Genomic DNA, 25686 nt, shown 5'->3' with positions numbered 1-25686 from the left:
AACCTATGGTGTGGGAATCAAGAGGCATAAGGAAAGTTTTTCTCCAAAACACATATTTTATCCATACTCTTGCTTGCTACATCCCTGAAATTGTACCATTGGAAACTAATTGCTCTACATTAAACATCATATCCCCAGGGGCCACAACTAAACTAAGGGCAAATATTCCTGAGGAAGTTTACACATTGAGCTATTAGCCATTATAACATCAATTTATAAAATTGATTTCTAATGGCATGGTCGGCTGAGGGGAGGGCCCTTGAAAAAATGGCATTCAGGAAAGTCTTGAAGGATCAGAGCAAGGGAAAGAAATCTGTAACAACATAAATAGAGACAAAGGCCCAGAGCAAGGAGCTCTGGAGAGTCAGGAGCACAATGAAAGTTCCAAGATTTGGAGGAAAGAGATAGCCTGTAATAAGAGAAAACTGCTGAAAGATGATAAGGAGAGCAATGAACATACACTTCATCAGTTACTCAGTTAATGTCTCCTGTCAGGTCTGAGTCTTGACGCATACAGTAAATTCACTTTCTGGTATTCTAATTCCATTACGGGTTTCTTTCTAGTGAATTGCCCTCTAAGAAGGCACATAAATCCTACAACTTTATGTTTTTCATTTGTTTCTCATATGGACTTATACAACTTTGGCACGTGCATTGCTGTTCCTCTCCCTATGGGTCCATGCAACTATATTTGCATGAATGTGCAATGTCACGGTCTAGTTTGTGATTGAGCATGACATTGTCCTCTTTTCATAAGTCTGTGATGTGTTTCTTCCATGTGTTTCTAAAAGCCTGTTTCCCAGCTCAAGAATTATAATACTCAAAATGCCCAGAATGACAATATCTCTAAAGTTAAGTAATCCCAAGGAGTATCTGCCCTCTTCACATGTAACTATTTTTTTTTTAATAATTGACTAGAATGTTGAGATGAAGCCAACAAGATACAGTTTAAGAAAGATAGTGTCAAGGTGCTATAAATACAGGTTCAAAACAGCAATTGCACCAGTACAGAAGCAGAGCAGACCTGACTTGGCAACAAGTCATTTGAAAGAGACATGGAACTTTTAGTACACAAGCTTAAGATGAGCCAACAGTATAGTACCTCTGCTCCAAAATATGTTAATTGCAAACTTTGGCTGCCTTAATAGAAGTTTAGTGTTGCTGAGGAAGCAGTTGTCCTGCTGTTCTTGGCCTCACCCTGCTCAGTTTGGAGCATTGTGTTCTGGGTACCTCATTTTAGATGATGTCCCTAGAGGACTAATGGATGGTAAGAGGTTAGGAAATTGCATTTAAAGGTAATGGTTGAGGGAATTTACATTGTTTAGCCTAGAAAAGATAAGCTTAAATAGAAATATAACTCTCTTTATATACTAATATCACTGTCTTATAGAGAATGATTTAGAAGTAAAGGAGTAAAAACCATTTACTAATTCATGGTCTTATTTTAGATTATGGATAGATCTATTTCATGGTAGTTACATTCCGTATAGAAATAAGTAGCAATAAGTATTAGAAGCTCACTATGAGCATGTGTAGATGGAAATTACTTAGAGTAGCAAGAAAACGTTGGACTTGGTAATACAGTCTGACGCAGTGCTGGAGAGAGTAGACAGTTCTCTGCAGACTGGAAGCATTATTCAAGTCTCCATTCACAGATTATCTCTTAGCCAGCCCAGCATTTTAAATAGACAAATACCACTTAAAATTGTTATGGGAGTTTTAGAGCTGAATGAGATCTAGCGATCACCTGGTTTAATCTTATAAAGAATAGAGGCTAGGGGCTTCCCTGGCGGCGCAGTGGTTGGGAGTCCGCCTGCCGATACAGGGGACGCGGGTTCGTGCCGCGGTCCGGGAGGATCCCGCGTGCCGCGGTCCGGGAGGATCCTGCGTGCCGCGGAGCGGCTGGGCCCGTGAGCCGTGGCCGATGGGCCTGCGCGTCTGGAGCCTGTGTTCTGCGGCGGGAGCGGCCACAGCAGTGAGGGGCCCGCGTACCACAAAAAAAAAAAAAAAAAAAAAAAAAAAAATAGAGGCTAAGAAAAATTAAACAATTTGCAGTGTTCCTAATACAAGTCACAGGTAGATCAGGAACCAAAACTCTGGCCTACCGATTCCTAGTTCAGGTGTCACGTTTGTTCATTACACTAGCTAAGTAATTATTTAAATGATATTAGGGGCGTCATTTCCTCTTTGTTGTATAAAATATTAGTTCTAGAAATTCCTCACTTATTTTGAAGTCATTTACCAAACCACTTCAATTATAGAAAGTATAACCAGAAAGTAAGCATAAAGCCTTCTAAAGCACAAAAATAGAAGTCCTAAAAACTTGCAAACTAAACTCATTAACTCTATGCATATTTGAAGCCTCACTCAGGTTGTTTATTCAGACACTAGTTCTATTCAGAGTTACTCAATCCTTCTGATCCTTTATTTACTCATTCTTCAAAGAAAAATAATGATTCCTCTTTCAGTTATTTGGAAGATTAAATTAGCTGTCACATGTGACTTGCTTAGCTTTGTGCCTTACACACAGAAGAGTTCCAAAAATGTCAGGCATTATTACTCTTCACTAGTCATGTATTGAAGATGTGATATGGTGCTCCTGGCTTCTATGAGAGAAAAGGAATGGACCTATGTAAAAAGGTCCAGAACCAAGTGAGGATTTGTGGCCAGCTATCACCCTGTCCAAACAGTGGACGGTGATTTTTGCTCCTGTAAGCCAGGAATGGAAGTACCTTCTAGCCTCAAAATTACTCTGCAAAACAGAGATCTACTCATAGAAGAAGGATAAGAAAGGATTCAGGTCTAGCCTAATCCTTACACCACCCTGTCCCTTGTTTCTTGAAGCAGCTTTTGAATATTTACCAACTGTCCCTCCCCACAAATACATACACACATTCCTAAACCTAAAATTAATTCATACAAAGTCTGTGACCTCATATTGGTATGGCAGTATACCTCAGGAACAAAATGTCTGCACATTGCATAGGCCATATGCTTTATTTATTTAACCACAACTGAGCCTATTATTTTGCTATGGTAAAATTATAGGGAAATTATATACTGGTCACGGATGAAATGATTTAATTCAAAGAGGAACATCAAACTTGTGAAAAATTAACAATAATATTTTGAAAAGTTATAGCTGTTTTTTATTTTCTAAGCTACTTTCCAAAGCATGTCTTTTTTATTTCTGAAAGCCTTTTTCCCATATCACTTTTTCAGAATGTGTTATTCTGTACATGGTTACAGTGGAATAGGCACTGCCTTGGAATGCGAGAGCAATGGATGGATTCTGATCCTGGCTCTGCCACCAATGACCTTAAGCAAGACTGAACTTAACTATCATATTTCCCTCTGTGGCTAACTCAGACTCTTCAATGGTTTGAATTCTTATTGTTTCCTTAGGAAGGAAAACCATGCTTTCCCCTCAAAGCTCTAATTTTAGTCAGATAGTATAATTTCTAAGAAAGGCACAATTACTTCTCCCATCAAATCCCCGCTTATTAGCAGCACCACAGCAGCACTGGTTTAGTGTCATCTCTGGGATCAGACAACTTGTATTTGAATCCTGGCCTTGCCAACTACCACCTCTCTGACCTTGGATACATTTGTTAACCACTTTATGTCTGTGGTAGTTGTTTTGAGGGTTAAACTGATAACTGTACCTGTGAAGCACTGAGCAGAATTCTTGGCACATAATAAAGGATCTATAAATATTACCTCATATTATTATTACTGTTATTAGATAATAATTACTGTTATTAATTTAGTCATCCACCTACTCAATGATTCAATGAATATTTATTAAATGCTTGTAAGTCATTCTGTGCCAAGAATATGCAGTTGTAGAAAAAGTACTGCCGTTTCTTTGACTGTTGTAACTCTGACCGTCTAGAGAGAATGCAACTTAGGATGTTTTATAAAGTTTCAGATTTTAAATCCCCCATACTCCATTTTAATATTTGAAATCCTATTTTTATTACTATCTTTTAATTCTAGAGATTTTTCTAGAGGGAAAATAGACATTTTTGCAAACATTTTAATGTTTCCAGAATAATTAAAAGTTGGTTATTTAAGAACTCTTACAAGCCGAATGATTCTGATATTAGTTACAGATCAGAGTAATTTGAATGTGCTAAGATAAAAATCTGAAAGACCAGTTGATCTTCTAAGTCATCTAACGTCCCTGAATTCAGGCACACACACAAAACACAGTGTTTAAAATAAAACTCAATATTGAGTCATTTTTAAGTTCATCTATTCATAATTCCCTCCATCTTGCATTCAGTTTTCCCATGATGAATTTCTGCATTTTTATTTACTTAGTTATTTTCCTCCACAGTCAAAGAAGAGTAACATTTTCTTTGTTCTCTTTTCTATCGCCAGTGCTTGGTCCAGTGCCTGACAAGTAGTCAATAAATATTTATGGAATTCATCCATTCATCCCCTCAGGATATGTTTATCGAGCACCTACTATGTTTCAGGAACAACTCTAGGTACTGGGATATAACATAGCAGTGAACAAAACTCCTTCTCACTCTAATCAGAGAAACAGTTTACACACAAGACAAATAAAAATAATATATACTATGTTAGTGATAAACGCTAAGGGGAAAAGTAAAAGAAGAAAGGATAGGAAGTATGTGTTTGGGGACAGGAGACGGGGAAGATCTCAGTGAAAAGATGACATTTCAGTAAAGACTAAGAAGAAGTAAGGCAGTGAACCACCCAAACATCTAGGGAAGGAAATATTTCAGGTAGAGAAACATATAGTCAAAGGATATGATTCAGGAACTTACTTGACTTTGTCCTAGGAGCAGCAGGAGACCAGTGTGAATGAAGCAGCATAAGCAAGGGAGATAACGCTGAGAGCTGGTGGTGAGAGGTGCAGCTCTTTTGGGCTTTGTAGGTCTTTGTAAAGATCTTAGATTTTACTCTGAGTAAACTGGGAAAACATTGGAGAGCTCTGAGCAGAAAGTGACATGACCTGATTTATATTTTGAAAGAACCACTCTGATTCTGTATTATGAGTAGAGTTAGGAGTGCAAAGGTGGAAGCAGGGAGACCAGGTAGAAGGCTATTGCAACAGACGATAGTAGCTTGGACTACAGCAGTGGAGGTGGCAAGAAGTGATCAGGTATGGATATCTTTTGGAGATAGAGACAGTAGGATTTATTAACAGATTGAATGTAGAATGTGAAAAAAAGAGGTAAGTCAGGGATGATTGCAGAGTTTGGGACCCAATTAACAGGAAGACTGGCATTGTCATTACCATTTTCAAGAGACATGGGGGAAGGGGGGATCCTGAGTTCTATTTTGGACATGTAAGCTTGAGAAGCCTAATAGCCACTCAGTAGAGATGAATTTATGGTTTGGAGTTGAGGAGAGAGGTCTAGGCTAGAGACATAAATTTAGTGGCCATTCACCATGAGACTAGATGAAATCATCAAGGAATGATTATAGACAGAGAAGATATGTGTTATTTCTCTGAGTGTATGAAAGTGTTTTATTAGTCATGTCAATCTATTATTTATACACAGAGAAAAAGAACATGATGAAGGGCTTAACTTAAAGCAGAGGTAAATATGAGAAACCGTTTGGGTAATATAATACTGGAATTGATTATGAGAGGTTCCATTCTTAGAGAGCTTCAAGAAAAGGTTTGATAGTTATAGGTCTTGGATTTCTTAGACTACCGGGGGTTGGGGGAGCCTTTCTCATCCTATCAGAGTGTGACTGAAAGAGGAAAATGAGAGCCACATGTGTAAAAAGCAACATAGTTTATTATAATTAAATGTAAAAGTATAAATATATGCATATATGCTTATGTTCATCAAAAAATTAATATATGCTCGTCAAAGAATATTTGGAAATCACTAAAAAAAAGTAAAGAGAATCACCTGAACATATCACTGTTGTAATCTAATATATTTATTTTCAGTCATTTTCCTGTCCATTTTGATAAAGTTGTAATTATAAGTAGGTTTTTTAATGTGATAAATATAAATTATTCTTTTAAAATTGCTTTTTAAATTCAAGTATAGGGAATTTACTCATTCATCTTAGTGAATATTTAATATGTACTTCAGTTCTATGTTGTGTCTAGTTAGAGCAAAGAAATGGAGAAAAGAAGCTAAAAGAGTTAGGAAGAAAGGAGAGAGAAAAGAAAGAGGAAGGAGAAGAAAGCAGGGAGGAAAAGGGAGTAGAAAGGAAGAGGAGACAGGGGACATGGGGAGAAAGAGAAGAGTTGGGGAAATATCAGTAGTGAGATGCCAAGGAGAAGGTTGAAAAGAAAGGGCTTAGTAATTTGGAAAGTTCCTGAGATCATCTCCATTCATCTGGCCCTCCAACACCATAGCTGTAAACAGGAGCATAATGTGTTGCTTCGAATTTCTGCCCTTTGAACTTCAGATTAGATAATGGTTTGTTAGATAATGGTTATAGTTCTTTGTCTACTCTTCTGCCTTAAAATAACCAAAAACACTCAAATCACTAGAGCAGCCTGTAAGTGGGGAAGGCTTTTCTGATTGCAGAAGCCAAAGTTAAATCACTGAAAGACAAGAGCTTGAGAGTTCTACGTCTGCCTAAGACATTAATCTGCATGGAAAGCAAAAGGCAAACCAGCTGTTTATTCAATGTATTCCTCCTCTGTAAATCTTTGATTTTGTTTTCTCCACCATGTTGGTGATAATTTAGCTAAACTAGTTTGGAGTCAAGAGTAATGAAGACAAAGTCATTCCACATAAAAATATTCTTATGCATTAACAGTTTTCCATGGACAGACTTCAGTCTTACCCAAATCAGCATCCTCAACAATTACTAATTGTTTGGAAATCTATCAATTTGCATGAAATTATCACTATTACCAGGAAATCCACCCCAAGTAAATATATCATTGATGATGAACATTTATTTTAAGCATAGTGAACATCAGTGCATTTGCTACCAAGATGTACTTAATTACAAATAAAAATGTATGTATTTCCCATGAACTTTTATATTGCTCACACGCAAAATGCTAATGTGAATCATGTATCTAAATCCTGTTTTTAAAAAATTAATTTCAAAGAAACATACAAATCTAGCTATAATACTTAAGTATAAATAAATCAGTGAAATAAAATGGCTGGTATATGTGAAAGAACTGGCCAAAATTTCAGAGATGTCTACCTCAGTATTGGTTTATGGAGCAAGTAATAAATAAGAACTTGTTTCCACAAGTACAAAATGAAAATATTCAAGAAGATTTCAGTAAATGCAGAGGCTGCTAACCTGTACTAGGTCATTAAAGATAATGGGGGACTCTGAGATGCTGATCTAACCTTGAAGATGACATAATGAGGACCACTCAGTCTCCTCAGAAAGCTGTGAAATTGTCTGAGACAGGATGAGCCAACTCACTATTGCTTTTCTTTTAATTTTATAACAACGTTCTTATTCTTATAATAAGGGCCTTCAAATTTATAATATGAGAAAGACGTTTTTTATGATAATGTTAACATAGTCAACAAAATGTAGAATCTTGGATGTCTGAAGAGAAATGATCTTCTATGTATGATATGATACATTTTGTTTGAACGCGCTCCAGGAAAATAGATGGTGTTTCATCTTTTACTCTAAACGTCGGCAGAGTTTCCTACTGGGAAGTATTTTATTTTGAATTAGACTACGACTTGAGGGGTAGGGGTGGAGTTGCGTTTTTTTTAATTAATTTTTATTTTATTTATTTTATTTTTGTCTGTGTTGGGTCTTCGTTGCTGCGCGCAGGCTTTCTCTGGTTGCGGTGAGTGGGGGCTACTCTACTCTTCGTTGCGGTGCGCAGGCTTCGCATTGCACTGGCTTCTCTTGTTGTGGAGCACAAGCTCTAGGCGTGCAGGCTTCAGTAGTTGTGGCACGGGGGCTCAGTAGTTGTGGCTTGCAGGCTCTAGAGCACAGCCTCAGTAGCTGTGGTGCACAGGCTTAGTTGCTCCGCGGCATGTGGGATCTTCCCGGACCAGGGCTTGAACCTGTGTCACCTGCATCGGCAGGCAGATTCTTAACCACTGTGCCACCAGGGAAGCTCTGGAGTTTCTTAAATTAACAATAGGCATTAATTTCTTTCATTGGTGCACTTAGCACATTTCCTTTTGTTTCTTATCTTAAAAACTATAAGAAGTTTATAACTGTATATTTTTATATCTGTAAGTGGAATGTGATAGTTTTACTACAACTAAATTTTTTAAAGTAAATAGTTCTTCCTTCAGACAAATGTCAAAAATAGAGTTCAAATTCACAAGTAGAGGAGGATATGATTTCTTGAGAAGTTGTGCTTGATTCCTTAGATTTTAATCTTAGAATATCTCAAAGAAATTTCTCTCATACTTACAAGTACTAATTACCACAGTGAATAAGATTATATTTCAAGAAAAATTTTGTATTTGACACCGCTGAAACAAAATTTGTTTACAAGAAGATTGAGAAGCTCTTGTGTTAACATATGATTTCTTTGCTAGTTGTTATATTTTTCTCTTTGACCTTTTTAATGCATCTCGGGATACCTAGCAATCTAGGTTCCAATCCTCCTCTACCACTGACTAGCTTTGCAACTTTAGCTTACTTCCTAACCTTATAGAAGCTCAAAATATATTTACCCCCTAATCAAAGCTCCAGGTATTTTGCCAGCAACGAACAAAAAGAATTTCCTAGTTTATAGTCTCAGGTTCTTAAACTTGTCAAAAGAAATAGCAATACAATGCAAGATTATTTACAATTATCTACCATGAACCAGGTGGCTTGTTTCCATAAACTAAATACAGGGATGATTGTGAAAGCCTTACGTCAGAGTAGGAAACCACAGGCTTGCACATCTGACCTTTAGCATGATTTCATTGAGTAATTAGGGTAATATTAGTCGAATCACAGTCCATTTATCCAAGAAGACGAGCCCCCATGCATGCCCTCTACCTCTGGTGAGTACCCTGGTTACATCTGTTAAAATCTCTGTGGACTTCAGGACTTACAGAGCATCCCTCTGCCTTTTGTCTTTTCTTTCTTGTTGTATCTGTGTATTCCTTTTCCCTCTTTCTCCCTACTTCTTCCCATGCTTGTCTTTCTCTATTTACTTCCTCACATCCATCCTTTAATTCTATCTCCCCCTGCCACCGACCTTCACCCTCTTTTTCTGTTCTCCTATCTTCTCTTTTCATACTGTGAAGTTAAAATATGTTTTGAAGCATTTTTCCCATTTACTAGCTCTGTGTTGCCACTTGCCATGCACCATACTCTCCAGTTAGCCAGGACAGGACTCACCATTCTTCAAAATTCCCCTACTGTACCCATACCTTTGTGTATACTTTGTTCATGACTTGGAAAGCTCTTCACTCTGCCAGAATCCTTCAACCAGTCCCCCTTTTGTTCAAATGCACTTTTTCCAGGAAATTTTCTTTTCCTAATTCTACTCTCTCCCTTTCACCTCTTTTGGCTCACTGAGAAGTCTCTCCCTTCTTCATGTGAAATGTGTTAGTAACTTTCGGAACTTACCAAATTATTTCCTATAAAAGCACAGTAAAGACAAAAGTTACTCTCTTCATAGCCTTTATTATACATATACATAGCCTTTATTATACAATGTCACCTTGTATATTAAATGTACTCTATAAATATGGAATTGAATTGCGTTCTCAATTTAAATCCTAATGATCTAGATCAAATTGCCCTTTAACTTCACGTGACATTTAGTTAAAATAGTCCATGAATAGTGGCTCTTGACTTTAAAAGTGTTCCCATTTTAATCAGAAGTCTTCTCCAGTGAAATTGTTGCCAGCCTACTCCCAACAATAATATACTAATTACTTCATCATTATTTTTAAAATAGTAAATAAGATAAATTAATAAAACATCAGTATTTATAGTGGGAAGCAGCCACATAGCACAGGGAGATCAGCTTGGTGCTTTGTGACCACCTAGAGGGGTGGGATAGGGAGGGTGGGAGGGAGGGAGATGCAAGAGGGAAGAGATATGGGAACATATGTATATGTATAACTGATTCACTTTGTTATAAAGCAGAAACTGACACACCATTGTAAAGCAATTATACTCCAATAAAGATGTTTAAAAAAAATCAGTATTTAGAAGTATACCGTAGTTTTAATATAAAAGAAAATTTAAACTGAAAATAATATCTTTATCCAGCAAGTGAAAATTTTGGAAATTTATGTAAAATTATAATATGTAAATTTATGTAAAATTATAATATGTATGGGGAAATCTATACTATATTATTGTATTCTCCTAGGCTTTAAGATCAGGAGTTTAAAATGTTACACTTCTTTACATCTATTATATCAACTCTTCTCCAACTCCCTTCTCACCACCTCCCCTTTCCTTATGCCTCACCTCCCACCTCAGCTGTTAGATTAGTGCTTTGCATAGAGTACTTACAAATCACCATATTCAATGTCCGTTATAATTGCCTACCTTTATAAAGCTGTGTGTAAAGGCAATCCACTAAGATAGTTACTGAAGCATTCCACAGAAAACAACTCAGTTCCAAGTCGTTGCTGTTTTTACTAGACAATTCAAATCTCCCACCCTTTTCTTTCCTTCTTTTTAAAATGATACCCTGTTTTGGCTTCTAAATGACACCTGTATCTCTACTCAGTTCTTACCATCCACCAGTTATGTGCTGCGCAAACCACTCAACAGGTTTGTCAAGGAAAAGAGATTGAATATGACAGAGGCAGATAGGGAGGACTGCTAGAAATGGTGTGAGGGCAGAAATTGTTTCTATCTTGAGTTCTATTATATTGCATCCCCAACAACTAGCACAGTTCCTGGCATATACTGCATGCTTAAAAATATCTATTAAATGAATGAATTAATATTTGGGGTCAGTCTTTGGGTTTATATTATATATGACCAACTATAATCTATTTGCTTATCTCTTTTTCCTATCTATAAACACTGGGTTTTCACATTATAAATACTTTGGAGCAATATTCTTCCCCTCTGATGACTCTTACTTATATGAAACATACCAATGTTTTAGCAGTTGGTAGGGGGACAAAAGGGAGAATGATCCTAGTAATAGAGGTGTGTAATTGGAAATCAGCTAAGCCTTTGCTTTTATAAACCAGAGTAACAATGAATATTGCATACCCAGGGATGTAACTAAAATAATACTGAGCTAAAAACCAGAAGACTCCAATTCTAGTCCAAACAACCACTGCCACTAATTCATGACATGATTTTGAAAAGTTCTCTTACTTCTTTGTGTCTCAGATCCCTCATCAATAAAAGATGAGCATGATGTACTATATTGGTGCTTCTTAAACTTTTTTTGGAAACGGGTACCTTTGAGAATCTGATGAAAGCTTTGAATCCACTCCTCAAAATTTTGTGTATAATTTTTCCTTACCAGTTTCCATGTCAAATTCCATGTCAAGATCTTTGGACTAGATGATCTCAAGGGTTCCTTCCAGCCCTATAACTCCAGAATGGAGCTGTCTTTGTCTCATATGACCCCTGTGTGTGCTTTCAAGTAAGCAAATAATCCCGTTTCTTTCTCAGCGCTACAAGGTGGGGCACTAACAAATGCTATAAGGTTTCCTCTCAGTCTGCAGTAAGAGAAGAGAGTCACACATGCCTCCTAAGGAGACCTTCAGCCAAATTAGCAGCTTCTATAAGGAGAGTTATCTGTTCCTCAGTCTCATTTCACAGTCGTGTTGCTCTGCTCCTTCTGTTGTTGCTTTAACAACTTTGATTCCCAACTTGACTAAAAGGTCTGCAGATGCAGAAACCATAAGTGGTAGCCAGCCTTAGTTTGGCCTCTAATTATGCCCACCACTTAATATTCACACCCTTGTGTGGTTCGCTTCCACATTTCACGAGGGCCTTTCTTTGTGACCAGTGAAATAAGGCAGAAGTAATGGTGTGTCACACCTCAGTTCCCATCTTGGAGGTGTGCTCATTTTTTCCTTCTCTCTCCCCCTCTCTCTCACCACTCAGTCTGGGGGAGGCCAGTTACTGTGTCATGAAGACACTGAGGAAGCCTATCGAAAGACTCATGTGGTGCAAAGGAACTCTCTGACTGACAGCCTGCCAGTTACCTTGTAAGAGCACTTGGAAGCAGGTCCTTCAGCTCCAGTCAAGTCCTGAGAAGCCTGCAGCCCTTGTGACAGCTGACTGCAACCTCATGAGAGACCCTTAGCTAGAACCACTCAGCCTAGCTGCTCCCAGATTCCTGACCCTCTGGCACTAGGAGATAATAAATACTATTTCAGCTGCTAAATTTGGGGTAATTTATTATGCAGCATTTATAGCTAATACACCTTCTCTCTCTCTCCCTCCCTCCCTCAGTTGCTTGGTACTATTGGTAACATTTAACAATTGAAATCTATTCAAACAATCTGCTCTAACCACACACAACCCCCTTTTTTTTTTTTTTTTTTTTTTACTGAGCATAGGCGGCTTTTTTTTTTTCCTTTTTTGCAGTACGCAGGCCTCTCACTGTTGTGTCCTCTCCCGTTACGGAGCACAGGCTCAGGATGCGCAGGCTCAGCAGCCATGGCTCACAGGCCCAGCCACTCCACGGTATGTGGGATCTTCCCGGACTGGGGCACGAACCTGTGTTCCCTGCATCAGCAGGCAGACTCTCAACCACTGCGCCACCAGGGAAGCCTGGCTTTTTTTTTTTTTAACATCTTTATTGGAGTATAATTGCTTTACAGTGGTGTGTTAGTTTCTGCTTTATAACAAAGTGAATCAGCTATACATATACATATATCCCCATATCTCCTCCCTCTTTCATCTCCCTCTCACCCTCCCTATCCCACCCCTTTAGGTGGCCATTGAGATCCACAATAGTTAAGTACTTGCCCAAGGTCAATTAATTACTGGAAGAAAAAAGATTAAAACCCTAATATGATATTATTTCCACATCCCTATGCTGCTTCAGACTTTATAATCAATTCAGTGTACTCCTAGGTGTTAAATAACAAGTATTAATGTTTATACTAAAAGAGCACTATGAAAATTAAAATCTACGTACTGTCTTTGCACTAACTTATTTTTATTCCCTTTCTCTTGCGTCTTTTAATTGGGAAAAGTCCCAAAAGGATTAGAAATAAATTGAGAACATAGTAATTGTAGACAAAAGAAAGAACCAATTTGCCAATATACTATTTCTTTTTCAACCTATCTTTCAGAAGTGCTTGTTAGAACAAACTCTCTGCGACTTCTTTCATTTGTTTTTGTGTTTGTTCCTTTTGGATTTAATGGCCTCTAGAGAGGGGAACTATGTGGCTGTACTCCTAAAATTGACTGATTTACTCTCTGAAATTAAACGGTATATAGGTATGTATTCTGTAATTATGAAGGCACTTACTAATGAACAGAAGTATAAATAGTTTTAACAAATGTCAGAAATGTGTTTAAAATACAACCAAATCAAATTTTGCAATGTCTTTAGCAATTTGTAAGCAAAATAAACTGAAGGTTTCCACGCCAACTCAAGAGGAAGACAAATGGAGATGTTTTGTACAAGAAAAGTTGGAGCAGAGTTTTTATTTAATAATAAGAAAATGCCGAATACTCATTAGGGCATATTACAGAGGAGAACATTGCAGCTGTTTATAGTTCTTCGGATGCAAATTATCCAACTGCATGATGCAAATTAATGTGTGATATTTTAGTCACACCAGTGACAGTATAGTGATACATGTGTTAATAATAAAAATTTGAAGTTAAACCTACTTGAGTTCATATCCCATCTCTGGCAGTTACTAGCCATGGAACCTAGAGCAAGCTACCTACCTCTGTGTTGCCTCAACTGCAAAAAGAGCATATAACTCTGCCAGGCACACAGTAACTACTCAATAAGTTTACCTCTTATAGTAATTTTTATGATCCTAAAATAATATTATTGACCTGTGTTATCATTATGGGGGAAAAGTGTAACTTGAAAATACCTCACTTCTTCCCCTTCAAAGTCTCTTAGTATCTTGTGTTGACTATAAGGAAACTGGAAGTTTTAAAGTAGTATTCTGAATATGAACTTCTTGATCTTTAATATATAATGATGTTAATCACACAGTGAATTTATCAGGCCTATTATTCAATATCTACTATTTGTAAGTTAAGTGAATACCCATATACTTCCAGAAAACAATCAATTACTGCACACAGAGGTTTTTGATATGATCATTTCAATCATCAGCTTATTTTAAACACCAATCTTTCTTAATTAAAAGGAACAACACCTAAATAGGAGGCAAAACCAGCCTCTGTATTTTTTATTGAGGTACAGTTGATTTACAATATTATATTAGCTTCAGGTATACAACACAGTGATTCAAAATTTTTATAGATTATACTCCATTTAGAGTTATTATACAATATTGGCTATATTCCCTGTGCTGTACAATGTATCTTTGTAGCTTATTTATTTTACACATAGTAGTTTGTACCTCTAAATCTCCTATCCATGGCTTGCCCCTCCTCCTTCTCTCTTCCTACTGGTAACCACTAGTTTGTTCTCTATATCTGTGAGTCTGTTCCTTTTTTGTTATATTCACATTTGTTTTATTTTTTGGATTCCACATATGATTGATAATCTACAGTATTTATCTTTCTCTGTCTGACTTATTTAACTAAGAATAATACCCTCCAGGTCCATCCATATTGTTGGAAATGGCAAAAAAAAATGTGCTTTTTCATGGCTGGGTAGTATTCCGTCTTCTTCATTCATTCATTCATGTGTTGACAGGCACTTAAATTGCTTTTGTATCTTGGCTATTGTAAATAATGCTGCTATGAACATTGGGGTGCAGTGTCTTTTTGAATTAATGTTTTTATTTTCTTTGGATATATACCCAGGAGTGGAATTGCTGGCTTATATGATAGTTTTATTTTTAGATTTTTTGAGGACTCTCCACAGTGGCTGCACCAATTTACACTCCCACCAATGGTGTACCGGGCTCCCTTTCTCTACATCCTCTCCAGCATTTGTTATTTATGGTCCTTTTGATGATAGCCATTCTGAGAGCTGTGAGGTGATATCTCATTATGGTAGCCTATGTATAATTTTAAAACTAGAATTTGTATACTAGCAAACTTATCAAGCTGGCCAATTCCTGAGGGTTTTTTCTTTCCTCTTGTAAAGTGGACTAATAGCGTGATTGCAATCTTACAACAAAGAGGTATTTTGAGGATTAATTAGAATGGAATACAGTGTTCTGCACCAATTTCAATACTGGCATGTGTATTTTTAAAGAATTAACATCATTTTAGTAATCTGCTTATATTTAGTCACTCAATAAACATGTTCCCAGTTGTACATTGTGCAATTTTGTGTAGACTGAATTAGAAGATTTATGACGACAGTAACAAACAAAATTTATTTCTACACAGTGCAGTAATTTTAATAGTAATATTAATGTGAACACCCGATAAAATATTAAATAGTACCTTAAAACATGACAGATTTTAGGTCCAAGTACAAACTTAACAACCATGATATAGATTTATCTATGCTCGTCTTCTTTGGGATGAATTTTTATTCAATATCTGATCAACTTCAAGCCAATTAAGAGAAAATTTGAAGACCAAATTAGGGCAGAATCTTCTCAGAGTTGAGAGCACCTCTCTATGTCTATTAAACATACAACATTATTTTATAATGTATTATTTGCACAGGAAGGGAGTTGAACACAATTTCTCAGAAACAGGGATACATCAGTAGATTTATCTAAGTGGGAAAACCTCACCTCACCTCATTGCCTACTTCAGGATTTAGAGGGAGTAAATCTGCACAGCTGCTTGACTACCGAGTGTCCTGGTTAAATAGCTGAAGCAGGTGATGCAACTCTAATAGTAAGAAAAGTTGTCTTATCTTAAAGAATGTGGCAGATAACTTTCATAATTTTGTCTTTAAAGGCTAAGAAGAAGCTTCAAAACCATTGTTTCTCTTACTATTTAGAAACTGCTGTGGGGAAGAAAATCCTCCATAATCATAAGCTACCATGATCATTACTGAACAGCTCGCTTAAGCATATTACAATGATGATCAAAGATTCAAATTACATTAAAAGGAGAAAAATATTCAGTTATCCAGAAAAACAATATTATTCCAATTAGCAGAACTTAAATTATGCCTTTAAAAATACTTTTCCTTTAAAGGAAATAGACATTTTTAGTAAGCAGAGCAATTAGACAAAGTCAGAAAATTGATAAAGGGTGAATGTTCTCATATTTTTTAATAGAAAAAAAAAGGTTTACCTTAGTGAGCTTAACATTGATAACTGGAAAGGTATTAAATCACTTTCCGTTTCCCAACCTTGCAATACTTTCTTACTACCAAACATGTAGAAAAAATATTTCCCCTGAAAGTAATACATTCGTCTTCTCTCTTTCATCCTGCTCATCCTTCAGGTCATTGTCTCCCAGAAAAGACCTCCACGCCCACCTCCTCAAGTTGAGTTAGGCAACACCCGAATGTGCTCTAAACTTTCCCCCTCTGACTTGTAGTTCACCCTCCACCCCCAGCTAATCTGTTAATTCTCTAAATACATGGACTACGGACTTTTAATTACGGTAGCCTTGATCTGGCATAGGGAAGGTATCAATGACTGTTTGTCGAATTAACAAAGAATGAATAAAGAAATCACCAGTCTTGTTTTGTGTGACGTCTTCATCATTCAAGCAAGCAAGGAAGGAAACTTTTCACTGCCTACGGTGAGCTCCCATGAGAGCTGCCTCAATATGAACCCCACTAACCAGGCCTGTGGTCAGAAATACAGTTAGAGACATCATAAATCACCAAAAGACTACCTGAGGATCAGGCTACTGGCACTAAAACAAATTGAGAGTACGTTCACCAACTTTGTACTTCTCCCCAGCTCTCTCTTCCTATACACATGTCCTCTCCTCTCTTCAACCTTGCCCAAGATCAGTTTTATAAGTGCTGCTAGAAAGTAGGCAGATCTCTACATAAATATTATCAGCCCACTGCTTGTGTTCACCAGTATAGCTCATTTAATTTTTAAAGACTTTTCCCCTCTGTGTATCCTTTTAGTGCAGATATTCCTTAAACCAATATAAACTACAAATTTTTTTCTGCATATAGTTTTTCACATGTAGGGATTAGTTGACAGTCAGGTGAAAATAAGAATGAGTGCTGAGGAAGACTACTGCTTTTCCAGGATTGGTCTTCACCATGCCCTGCCAATCACCCTTTCAGTGTCACCAGTGGTACCTGTGCCTGCTTAGATTATTGACCTCTACAATAAAACCTTGCCACTCCTCCCTTAAAATTACCTAGAAAAACATTAAGTCAAAGAGGTTCTGGAGACCAACATTTTCTTAATAATAGAGAATTTTAAAAAGTGAAGTGTACTTCTGTTTTATTTTAGCAAGATTTTTCATTCTTGTCCACATTACATTTTCATGATAATTTACTGATCTATTTCTTACCTATAGTTAATTCTAAATGTATAAAAAGTTAACAGAGAAATATGAGTGATTGTCAGTTTGTCTTCCCTTCTTCCACCCTTTGCATTGAGCTATCTGCCATTGGGAGACAAAAGGGAGAGTAAGACATGATACTTATCTTTCCAGAAATGACATTCTAGTGGCATTGCCAAATGCAAACAGAAAAAACCATAAGACAAGCAAATGTGTTGTATATGACTAGAAAAGCAGTTAGTTCTATTTAAAATCTCAAATAAGTGACTTTTTCAAAGGGTATGAAATTAATTTATTAAATTTGCAGTCCTCCCTTCTGTTTAGGTTAAATTTCAAATTTCTAAATAGTTTTTGGCCAGTAAATGAAACGTGTTCTTTATTGGTATAATTGAAATAACTTCAATTTTTACTCAAACTGCTTTTTTGGAAAGTAAAACAAAGTTTATTGATTTTAGGTATATAAGATATGAATTCTTCAATCATGTTGGAATGCTAAAACATTTTTAGATTACTGCATGGGAAATGTTTTTGTCAGTTTCTAGATTGCTCAAATGATAGCTGTTGGGCATCATTTCAGATTAGGAGAAGTGTTCTTTAAAGCTTCTCAGAAGTCAGAAGGAGCTTCAGACTAGGCTTAAATCTCACTGCAAATCTCTGGATTTCAGTACAGCATTTATACCCAAAATACTACCCTAATAGTCCAAAATTATATGCAGGCTCCTGACTTTGGCACACATTTTTGGTTCAAGGTCACTCTTAAAACATTGGTTCAAGTCCATTTTTATAGCCTTTTTATTTGGACCAAAAACGGAGTGGAAGCTTGGTTTTTGTTCTTCACTACACCAAAGATAGATTCCCTAGGCAATAGCTCCCTAGTTTCCATTTAGAAATTTAAATGTTTTACCCAAATCAGGGATGAGAGTAGGGAGGGTAGTGGGAGTGGAGGGTATACTCTGCTGTCAGATAAGTTTGGGAAACCATATATAGTCTTCTCCTAGAGTTTTGCAATTCACACTAGTGTAGTATAGGCTTGGAGAATTTTCTGCTCTGAAAAAAACTTGTTCAGCTTTATTTAACCTAATATTTTCCAATGAGCCACGGAAACTGTGCTGCAGGAAACACCATTAATATCTCAAAGGACACTAGTGTTCTAAGAAACAAAGTTTGTAATTGCTGCTGTAAGAAAAATCTGAGGCAGGCTGAGGTGATTCTGAATTTGATCTCAAATCATTTTCTCAGCATTATCTACAACTACATGTGAAGTTCAAATAGGCAGATGAAATGGAAAATATTACAGTAGCTTTTAATGGAACATGATAAATATGCTATTTAAGGATGTTGAAATAGGCCTCATTTCTCCTTTCTCGTATTAATCAGAAAAATAAACTCAGTTTCAGAATAGTCTGGATAAATAAGCAAAGATTATCATAGCTAAAAGCACAAATTTTCAAACCTCCTATATGAGTAACATATGCAATAATCTATTATCATTTCAACCCCTCTGTACACTATTTTGTTTTTGTTTGTTTCCGTCTCAGAAATCCTTCCTCTACTATATTGTCAATCCATTGCATTCAATTTCCTTTATTCCGTAAGGGCATCAAAAAGTTAGTGGAATATTGTACATCAACTACTTCAGTTTTTTAAAAAACTTAGTAGAGCTGTATTTTATGAGAATCTTTTGTATTTAAGTCCTCCCTAAACTTAAAATACAAAATTCATTAATTTTTATATAAGGTCCTTTTTTCCTTTCCTCTCTCACCTTTTTCTCTCCTGTTCACAGACAAAAGATATTTTCTTCCTTTTTATTCTTAGGACACTAGCCAATGGCCCTATCAAGTACTTGTGGCCACACCAGTAGAAGTGATTACATTCTTCTGCAGGAAAGTTGACTGGAACAACTGAAGAATCTCTAGAGACAATTCTCCCCAATATACATTAAACTTTTTTTCTCTGAGAAGGATGTTGTCTGCCTAAAAGACAAGTTCTACTTGGACATGGATATTGGATAATTCTCCTCTCTCCTTCCCCACCCTAATCCCTTTGTCTTTATATATTACTACACAAACCCAACTAGCTGAATAACTTTAATGACATTTTCTTTGTTAGTAAATTTGGTATGGCTTCTCTAAGTCAGGTGCAGATATCTCAAATACAGATGCGAATCTTGGTCAAGAAACAGTCAAATGTTCAGTGTTTCTTTAATGTGGTTTTCAGAACCATGTGAAAGGCAGACAATTTTATTTTCCAACCTATTTTGCTTGCAGAAAGATGAATATGAACCAGGAGGACATTATGTTAAGTGAAATAGGCTAGATACAGGAAGGCAAATACTACCTGATACAACTTACAGGAAGAATCTAAAATATTAGTTTTAAAGATGTTAAAATATAATAAAAATTACTTCTCTCTTATGGAAGCAGAGTAGAATAATGGTTGCTAGGGGCTGGAGGGTGGGGGAAACAAGGAGATATTAGTCAAAGGGTACTAAGTTTCAGTTTTGCAAGGTGAATAAATCCAAGAGATATACTGTACAGTGTAGTGTCCATAGTTTGCAATATTGTATACTTAAATATTTTCTAAGACGATAGGCCTTATGTTAAGTACTTTTATCACAAATAATAATAATAATAATTAATAAAAAAGCACAGGAGGAAATTTTGGAAGTGATGGGTACGTTTATGGCATAGAATATAGTGATGTATTCTTATCTCTGAATTGATCAAGTTGTATACATTAAATAAGTACAGCTTTTTATATGTCAATCATACCTCAATAAATTTTTTAAAGAAAGATTGGATATGGTTTAGGAAAAGGAGGAATTCACATGGAAGCTCTTTTCATTTAATATTAATTTTTCTCAGTATTCCTTAGATATACACAATTCCTGCCTCTTCTTCTATGTGCCATATGTGAAATTAAAACATAGAAAAATATTGTATTCCAGTAGTGATGAAAAAGAAGTTACTCTGCTACCATAAATTCTTTGATACAGACGAAGAAAGCTGGAATTGTTAGAAAAGAAAGAAAGCTTTGCCTTAATCCCCAATTTACAAAGGGAACAAACTGCTAGGTTCGTAGCCTTTCACTAATCTGGATAGACCCTCTAGGCTTAGGGTTTCTTCCCTGTTGGATTTTCTAGACTGGAGTTTGTCTCTTTAAATCACTGCTTTCGTGAGGTGGTCATAGGAGGTGAAACTCTAATTTGGGGGCATCTGGGTTCATAATCATAAATGGCTCATTTAAGTGCCTTGTAAGCTGGTATTGATGCCTGTTCTCCAGGTTCCCTGCTGCAGCACCACTTGACAGTGTCAGGAGAGAATCAGACCTGCCTGTCATTTTGAAACTGTGGCACCAGACCTATTTTTTCCCAGCAATGAACTCATTCACGGAAGATGCCTTCTTAAATAGTAGCTGCAGAGCTGTCATCACGTGCATTTCCAAGCCAGTTCACCAAATGTTGGAGCCACTAAGATTTGTCAGAAAGGTCGCATGGACCCAGAAGAATTTCCTTGATGCATAATTCAGAGATTCATTCCTGATAAGCCCATTTCAAAATCCCCCGGGGTAGAGGTTAACTCAGGAGCCCTCTAAAGGTTCCAAAACATTCCCAGGACACCCGAGGGAATCCTGCTGAATTAGAAGCCTTGTCTCATTAAGTAGTGGTTTTCAGCCTTAGCTGCCGTTAGACTCACTGGAGAGCTTTAAACAAACACTGATGCCTGGGTCCTTCCTGCCTTCGCAAGATTCTGATTAAACTGATCTGCGGTTTCCCCAGTAATCTAATGTGATCCCCTCAGGCTCAGCTTTGGAGCCAGCCATGTCAGAATTATCTGGGGAGCTTTTAAAATTCCTGATGCCCAGGCTGCCCCCCAAATACATTTAATGAGAATCTTTGTGGGTGGAACCTGGTATCAGTATTTTTTAAAGTTTCGCAGCTGATTACAATATTTAGCCAAGGCTGAGAAATAGAAAAGTCTAGAAAAGGAACCCCTTCCATATATCTAAAAGCTGGCTTCTTGCATCCTCTTCAATTCACTTGGGTCTCTGAAAGCGCTAAAACTATAGGCTGAAGAGTTGTAATACAACTAAGTCACAAGGTTAAATACATGATCAGATGCTCTGGATTAATATAGAAATGAAAGTGATGGCCAGTTCAGATGACAATTAACAAAATAAATAAGAGATGCACCTGTGGCAATAAGTTGTTACTAGCACTTAATAAGTGCCAGGCACTGGTGTTAGCCTAAAGAAAGAGGAAGACCATAAAATGAAAAATTATTCTTAACATTAAAGTTTTCAAAGAATAGTTAATATTTCCAAATCTAGCTATTTCCAAATCTTCCATAATTTACAGCCTTGACAACTTAAAGAAGAGAGAAAGGTCACCAGTTCTACAGGATTCCATTTTGTCAGTAATTCTACGATTTTGGTTCAGTTACATAGATATGTTCCTCTTTGTCTATTGTTTTTAGAGATGTGGTTGTCATGATTTTCTTATTTTTTATTTTGACGGTGTGAATTATTGTTCTTTTTTTGATAACTTGCTAAGAACTCTTTGGAGAATAAGCAAGTTTGCTGTCTTTGTATTTAGAGGTGATATGCGTATTTGTTAGCTACTAGGAGAGATTCTTGTTGAGCAGGAGCTTATCCAAAGAATTGTTGACAATTGAGTCACTGAAGATTTTGTGGCCAAATCAGATCCAACAGCAGTGTGTTTATTTGCTTTTTGCCAATTGTTAGGCCATATCCAGTCACAGCCTAACAATCCAAAAGACAATATTGCCAAATCATTGGCCAGTTTTCAGAATGGCTAACCCTTTTCTTGCTATGGAACTTACAGTGCTTGATAATAACAAGTGAGGCATACTTTTTCTTGAATCAATGGCTTATGGCAATTAAGGATTTCCTCTCAAAAGGAATGGAAACCAAAAAACATTTTAGTAATTGGATGCCGAAAGCAAGAAAATCATCCTGAGGGACTGAGTTTTCAGAGTCCACATCTGTCTCTCAGGGCAGTTGTTGGTTGCCCAGTGCACTGCTGCTGTCTCTCACTCACCACCTCAACTTCCAGCTTAAACAGCAGTGTTATTTGTATCAGGTGAGGAGTGATTGCCTCTGTCTGCTGATGGGTTGCCTGGTCCAATTATCTAAATTCACCCTCTGGCCTTAGTCCCCAAGGGGAAACTCTGACAACGGCAGTGGAAGTATTGACCATCCATTGCCAGTCCTTTCGTGATATTATTAATGTTCTCCTCTGCAGAGAATGTGGATATTTATTTCATTTTGAAGGGGAATTTTATGCTTTTATTATTCTTTTTACTAGTTCAGGTTAAGTTCCAGTTTCATCGCTTAGAAACCTGCTAAAAGGCTAAATGTGGTGCCACCAGAGAACAAGTTGAGAAGAGAGGCTTTCTTGCCTCCGGAGTAAGAATAGCGTGCGGTCTCAGGACCCGTTCTCCAGTGATAGCTTTTCTCCCCTCCAGAGTCAGAAATGCAGTTCAGCGTCTCTTGGCCTCTTATGAATTCCTACTTTTACATAGTCAGGTCTTGCTTATATGGCTACTAATACAAGTCTTGTTTCTGTTGGGTTACTTGGTGCATTTTTTCTGACATTGACTCATTCTTATCTAGATTTAAAATATTTCACAAGACAACACTATACTTAGGACTGAAGTGAGACCCTTACAACCCAAGGTAGCTCAAGTAATTTTTTAATTCCCTAAAGATGTGAGACATGAGCCGTCATATCGACCTCCTTATCACTCCTGTTCTCTTCCTCTAGGCCCTCCATTCGCCTGCCCCAGCCCAACACCTTCTGGAAGGAGAATTATACACCCAGGTTTTTCACCTCACCTACCTACTCCAGTCCATTATCTTAGCAATATCTTATAAGCCACATTCCTATGAGGGAGCAGTGCTTCTGCTGGTAAAGTAAGCAGTCCTTCAAGGTCCATTAACATCTTCAGGTCACTTTCCTTTTCATTCAAAGCAAAGCCATGAGAATGGACTGGGGGCTTTCGTATGGTAACCCAGAGAAAAACTGTTTCAGGTAGCTGGTATCTAACTTTTCATGCAAATTTTATCATCTAAGACATTTAAATCTATACCATCTTAAAAGGCCTCCAGAGAAGGATGTTTAACAACCAGTGAACGAATTTAAGGCATCAGAACATTGAAAATGAAATTCAAAGTTTAATCTTAACCTTTACCACTTTCTGACCTCTGCTGAGTTTCAGTGAGTTTCAGTTTCCAATTACCTTTTACTTTCTCATCTTAATGAAAATAGGAAGGAAACATCTTTTGTTCATTTGTTCATTAATTCAATTAAGGATTGAGGAATGTAAACAATCTACAAGTTTTATAATTTCAATATTTTTGTTTTCTTTGACTTTTTAAAATACTGTTGAGCACTTCCTTCGTACCTGGATTTCTTTGTACCTGGATACAGTAGCTTCAGCGTCACATGTGACAATTTGCATGTTTTATGTATGAGGCATTCAATTTTAAAATTGAATAATAGGAAATGACTATCAGAATTCTGTTCTGTGTTATACTCCATATATTTTTCAATGGAGTGCCTTAGGATTTCCTATAGACAACAGTGATTAGCCCCTGTTTATGGAGAAGCCTGACAGGCTTCTTCAATAGGATAGCAGCACAACTTGACAACAATTTTGGAGTTACTGAAATGATCCCAATGTAAGTTTCCCTTTCCAGGAGAATTTATCATATCAAGAAAGTATATAGACTAAGTATACAGTCTATGGAAAAGCTCATAGAAGTGAAGATTATTTATATATTTTATATCATGTCTTTTAGTATATCGGTATTGTGACATTCTAATTTATAATGATATAAAATGACCTTCCTTCCTTCCTTCCTTCTCTCCTTCCTTCTTTCCTTCCTCCCTTTTTCTTCCTTTCTTTTTTTACTGTAGAATTAGAGTTAGAATAGAAATTGTCTACCAAATTGGCTTTATGGTTACTCAAGGTCAGTGCTAAATTGTGTTTCAAACTATAAAAAACTTCAGCATTTTGTGTATGTTTTAAAATACCTGAGTTTCGTGGTTTCAAGAAATTTTAATATAAAATAAAACGTATATGTCTGAATGCATTCCAATCATAGATATTCTAATTGATCCCAAATAATTATGAATATTATTCACTTTCACTGGATTTTACATCTAATTTTTCACTTTTTCATTACTTGGTAAAAGCATTCAAAAGGAATTAGCATATGGAAGAATTCTGTAGTGTTTAGGTTCAGTAACCTTATTATTACAATTTGAAATTAGTTCTGACAGCTTAACTTATCTTTGAGATAACATTCACTTTCATCTCATTCAATGTTTACGGTAATTACATGAGTACTTAGATGGTTCACATTTATGTTATATATTCTGAGGTTTAGGATAAAATAGACTGTAAGAACTAGAAGGTATATTGGAGATCATCTGTAGATAAAAAAATGAGAATTGGAAAAAGTAAGAAATTGTTCCAAAGTCATTCATAGGCGGGGATTGGACCTATCTGTCATAATTTCCACCTGGGCTCTGTTTTCTCCACCAAGTTCTGTTATCCATTATAAATCTCAATAACTTATAAATAAATTTATTTATTGATGTCAGCCAAATTCTGTTGCTCACAGAGAAGTAGCTATCCACAAAACTTTCCTCCAAGTAGTTATTTCCTTACCTAAACTTCAGTATAATCAGAACAATATTCTAGAACTAGCACATTAACATTATTAATAGAGGTAATAATAAAACCATACTGTTAGCAATCCATTTAAATGGCCTTAACATTCTATATCAGTTATAGTCTAAAAAGTGGATTCTCTCATTTTCATATTGGAAACGTAATTCCCCATATTCCCATATTGGTTCATTGGTTTGGAAGCCTAAAAGCCGTTTATTAAACAAGCAGCGAAAGTTTTAAATATTCACTATAATCCTAGCACTGTGCTAGGCAAATGTTTACACCATCACCCCGTGCATTCTTTTTCAATTGACTTTGACATGCATAATATTATAAAATGATATGATAATAACATTGTTCAAGTACTAGTAATACAAACAAAATTTCCTTCCACTCAGGGATTTTAAATTCTTAATGTATATGTTCAGGTATATATTGATATTTTACCCCATAAAACTTAATACTTTTGAAATTGGTTATTAATCATAGCTGCTAAATGATAAATCCAACCCTGACATATCAACATGAAAAGAATAACTGATTCTTG

At 36.4% G+C, this 25686-nt stretch overlaps 2 protein-coding genes across 6 annotated transcripts in view; one reads left to right on the top strand and one right to left on the bottom strand.

Moving 5' to 3' along the window:
- Window positions 1-25686, top strand: part of FAM227B (family with sequence similarity 227 member B) — a 279436-nt gene that overhangs the window by 138597 nt on the left and 115153 nt on the right. The gene's annotated exons all lie outside the window — the stretch shown is intronic.
- Window positions 1-25686, bottom strand: part of FGF7 (fibroblast growth factor 7) — a 67025-nt gene that overhangs the window by 38514 nt on the left and 2825 nt on the right. The window lies entirely within an intron of this gene.

This window comes from Delphinus delphis, chromosome 2 (assembly GCF_949987515.2).
Source record: "Delphinus delphis chromosome 2, mDelDel1.2, whole genome shotgun sequence".
Taxonomy (NCBI): Eukaryota; Metazoa; Chordata; class Mammalia; order Artiodactyla; family Delphinidae; genus Delphinus; species Delphinus delphis.
Note: the sequence above shows the minus strand (reverse complement) of the source record. Positions and strands in the feature narration are given on the sequence as shown.